Here is a 4,686-nt window from a genome sequence, read left to right on the forward strand (position 1 = left end):
CCCTCGCCCACTCACCCTCATTCTCCCTTTGCCAGCCCACCCTCGCCCACTCACCCTTATCCTCCCTTTGCCAGCCCACCCTCGCCCACTCACCCTAATTCTCCCTTTGCCAGCCCACCCTCGCCCACTCACCCTTATCCTCCCTTTGCCAGCCCACCCTTGCCCACTCACCCTTATTCTCCCTTTGCCAGCCCACCCCTTGCCCACTCACCCTTATCCTCCCTTTGCCAGCCCACCCTTGCCCACTCACCCTCATTTCTCCCTTTGCCAGCCCACCCTTGCCCACTCACCCTTATCCTCCCTTTGCCAGCCCACCCTCGCCCACTCACCCTCATTCTCCCTTTGCCAGCCCACCCTTGCCCACCCTTGCCCACTCACCCTTATCCTCCCTTTGCCAGCCCACCCTTGCCCACTCACCCTTATTCTCCCTTTGCCAGCCCACCCTTGCCCACTCACCCTTATCCTCCCTTTGCCAGCCCACCCTTGCCCACTCACCCTCATTCTCCCTTTGCCAGCCCACCCTCGCCCACTCACCCTTATCCTCCCTTTGCCAGCCCACCCTCGCCCACTCACCCTCATTCTCCCTTTGCCAGCCCACCCTCGCCCACTCACCCTCATTCTCCCTTTGCCAGCCCACCCTCGCCCACTCACCCTCATTCTCCCTTTGCCAGCCCACCCTCGCCCACTCACCCTTATCCTCCCTTTGCCAGCCCACCCTCGCCCACTCACCCTCATTCTCCCTTTGCCAGCCCACCCTCGCCCACTCACCCTTATCCTCCCTTTGCCAGCCCACCCTCGCCCACTCACCCTCATTCTCCCTTTGCCAGCCCACCCTTGCCCACCTTGCCCACTCACCCTTATCCTCCCTTTGCCAGCCCACCCTTATCATCCCTTTGCCCACTCACCCTATTCTCCCTTTGCCAGCCCACCCTTGCCCACTCACCCTTATTCTCCCTTTGCCAGCCCACCCTCGCCCACTCACCCTCATTCTCCCTTTGCCAGCCCACCCTTGCCCACTCACCCTTATCCTCCCTTTGCCAGCCCACCCTCGCCCACTCACCCTTATCCTCCCTTTAGCCAGCCCTCCCTTCGCCCACTCTCCTTCATTCTCCTTTGCCAGCCCACCCTCGCCCATCTCACCCTTATTCTCCCTCTTTGCAAGCCCACCCTCGCCCACTCACCCTCGCCCACTCACCCTCATTCTCCCTCACCTTGAAAGCATCCCTCAGTTCCTTCTCCTCGTCCTCCGCCGGCCGGTCTCCTGCGCCGCCCATGTTGAACACAATCTCCACGAATTCATTAAATAATGAACTGTGCACAACGCCTAGGATGAGAGGGGAGAGAGAGGGAGGGAGATGAAGTTAAGTGGCTTTGAGGTCGTTTTGAGTGGAGAAAGGAAGAGGGTGGGGGGCGGAGGGAGAGAGGGGGGAGAGAAGTTAGTGGCTTGAAGGTCGTGAGTGTGCTGGAGAAGGAAGAGGGGGGGGGGAGGGGATGGAGAGGGAGGAGAGAACGTTAGTGGCTTTGAAGGTCGTGGTGTGCTGGAGAAAGGAAGAAGGGGGTGGGGGAACGGGACGAGAGGGAGGGAGAGAAGTTAGTGGGCTCTTGGAAGGTCGGGGGTGTGCTGGAAAAAGGGAAAAGAGGGGGGGGGTGGGAGGGAGAGGGGGGAGGGAAGAGAGAGGGAGGTGGAGAGAATTTTAGTGGCTTGAAGGTCGTCGGGTGTGCTGAGAAGGAAGAGGGGGGGGGGGGTGGGAGAGAGGCGAGGGATGAGAAGTTAGTGCTTTGAAGGTCGTTTTGTGCTGGAAAAAAGGAAGGAGGGGTGGGGGGGAGGGACGAGAGGGAGGTGAGAGAAGTTAGTGGCTTAGAAGGTCGTGGTTTTTGTGGGAGAAAGGAAGAGGAGGGGGGGGGGGAGGGAGAGAGGAGGGAGAGAAGTTAGTGGCTTTGAAGGGGTCGTGTGTGCTTGGAGGAAAGGAAGAGGGGGGCCATCAGGGGTCTGGGGTGGGTTGGGGGTCTACTTCATTTGGGGGGGTGAGAGGAGGGAGGGGCGGGGGGTTGGGGAAGAGGGAGTGGGGGGGGGGGTGGGGATATGGGGAGGAGGGAGAGATGGCTTGCATATCAAGCTTTATTTTCTTTGTTGAAGGTCTTTTATTTGCATGCTATAGTAAGAGGTTTTTTGAGTTCTCTATGGTATTTCTATGTCAGTTATATTGCATTTGATTCTAGGTTATCATGATAATTTCATAGTTTCTTTTTCTTCTTTCTATATTGCTGTATAGCATATAGTTTCTTTGAAGTTTCGTGGTGTGCTTGGAGGGACCTAATTGCGTGGGGTTTTTGAGTTATCTAGGGAGGTCTAGAATTTCTTGTGCTTTTGAGGGTCGATTTTGCTGCGAGAACGTGAGTCGTGGTTGTTGTATTGAATATTTTTTTCTTTCTAGAAGTTATATTCATTTGACTTTCGATTTTTCTGGATACCTTAATCAGTTTTTTTTTTCATTAGATCTTTCTTGAGAGAGAGGGAGGTGAGAGAGTTATTAGTGGCTTTGAAGGTCGTGAGTGTGCTGGAGAAAGGAAGAGGGGGGGGGGGGCGAGGGAGAGAGGGGGAGAGAAGTTAGTTGGCTTTGAGGTCGATTTTGTGCTGGAGAAAGGAAGAGGGGGGGGGGAGGGAGAGAGGGAGGGAGAGAAGTTAGTGGCTTTGAAGGTCGTGGTGTGCTGGAGAAAGGAAGAGGGGGGGGGGGGGGGAGGAGAGAGGGAGGGAGAGAAGTTAGAGGCTTTGAAGGTCGTGGTGTTGCTGGAGAAAGGAAGAGGGTGGGGGGGGGAGGGAGAGAGGGAGGAGAGAAGTTAGTGGCTTTGAAGGTCGTGGTGTGCTGGAGAAAGGAAGAGGGGGGGGGGGGGGGGGAGGGAGAGAGGGAGGGAGAGAGAGGGAGGGAGAGAAGTTAGTGGCTTTGAAGGTCGTGGTGTGCTGGAGAAAGGAAGGAGGGGGGCGGGGGGAGGGAAGAGAGGGATGGGAGAGAGAGGGAGGGAGAGAAGTTAGTGGCTTTGCGTCGTGGTGTGCTGGAGAAAGGACGAGGGGGGGTGGGGGGGGCAGGGAGAGGGGCGAGGAGAGAAGTTAGTGGCTTTGAAGGTCGTTTTGTGCTGGAGAAAGGAAGAGGGGGGGGGGAGGGAGGAGAGGGCGGGAGGAAAGTTAGTGGCTTTGAAGGGGCGTGGTGTGCTGGAGAAAGGAAGAGGGGGGGGGGGGGGGGGGTAGCGAGGGAGGGAGAGAAGTTTTGTGGCTTTGCATGGTCGTGGTGTGCTGGAGAAGGAATATAAGGGGGGGGGGAGGGAGAGAGGGCGGGAGAGAAGAGGAGGAGAGAAGTTAGTGGCTTTGATGGTCGTGGTGTGTGGAGAAGGGAAAGAGGGGTGGGGGGGTGAGGGAGAGACGGGGATAGGGAGAGAAGTTAGTGGCTTTGAAGGTCTTGTAGTGCTGGATGCTGGAGAAAGGAAGAGGGGGGGGGGGAGGGACGAGAGGGAGGGAGAGAGTTAGTGGCTTGAAGGTCGTGGTGTGCTGGAGGAGAAAGGAACGGAGGGAGGGTGGGAGAGGGAGAGAGGAGAGGGAGAGAGCAGCAGATGAGGAGAAGTTAGTGGCTTTGGAGTCGAGGTGTGCTGGAGAAGGAAGGGGGGTGCGAGGGCGTTTCGGAGAGGGAGGGAACGAGGGAGGGAGAGGGAAGATGGGAGGGGAGAGGGAGGGGGGAGAGACGGGAGTGAGGGGGAGGGAGAGAAAATTAGTGGCTGTTGAAGGTCGTGGTGTGTCTGGAGAAAGGAAGGAGGTGAGGAGGGAGAGGGATGAGAGGGAGAGGGAGGAAGAGAGGGATGAGGCGGGAGAGGGAGGGATGGAGAGAGGAGAGAGAGAGAGGAGACGAGAGAAGGAGAGAGAAGTAGTGGCTTTAAGGTCTTGGTGTGCTGGTGAAAGGAAGGAGGGAGGAGGGAGAGGGAGAGAGGGATGAGGAGAGAGAGAGAGAGAGAGGAAGAGAGGCGAGAGAGAGAGAGTGAGAGAGGAGAGGAGAGAGAAGTTAGTGGCTTTGGAGGGGTGTGGCTTTGTGCTGAGAAAGGATAGGAGGGAGGGAGGTGAGACGGATGAGAGGGAGAGATAGGAGGGAGGGAGGGTAGAGGGGAGAGAGGCGAGAGGAGAGAGAGAGAGAGAGAAGTTAGTGGTTTGAGTCGTGGTGTGCTGGGAAAGAAGAAGGGGGGGGGAGGGAGAGAGGAGAGGGAGAGGGAGGGAGGAGGGAGGGAGGGGAAGAGGAGGGAGGGAGAGAGGAGGGAGAGAGGAGAGAGAAGTTAGTGGCTTTTAATGGTCGTGGTGTGTGCTGGAGAATGGAAGGAGGGAGGGATCTTTGAGGGAGAGGGAGGGAGTGGGAGGGGTGAGGTGAGGGAGGTGAAAGAGAGGTAAAGGGGTAGGAGAGAGAGGGAGAGAGGGGAGGGATAAGAGAGGAGGGATAGAGAGGAGAGAGAAGGTGGAGGATTGAGAGAAGTAGAGGCTTGAAAGGGTTCGTGGTGTGCTGAGAAAGGAAGGAGGGAGAGAGAGAGAGGAGAGCGAGAGGAGGGTAGGATGTGAGAGGGAGAGAGAGAGAGTGGAGAGAGATGAGAGAGTGAGAGGAGAGAGAGAGAGAGAGAGAGGAGAGAGAGAGAGAGAGAGAGAGGGAGAGAGAGAGG

The 4,686-nt window shown here is 57.4% G+C and overlaps 1 pseudogene; it reads right to left on the reverse strand.

Moving 5' to 3' along the window:
- Nucleotides 1-4,686, reverse strand: part of LOC125048407 — a 68,486-nt pseudogene that overhangs the window by 13,747 nt on the left and 50,053 nt on the right.

Source organism: Penaeus chinensis, chromosome 43 (genome assembly GCF_019202785.1).
Source record: "Penaeus chinensis breed Huanghai No. 1 chromosome 43, ASM1920278v2, whole genome shotgun sequence".
NCBI classification, from domain to species: Eukaryota; Metazoa; Arthropoda; class Malacostraca; order Decapoda; family Penaeidae; genus Penaeus; species Penaeus chinensis.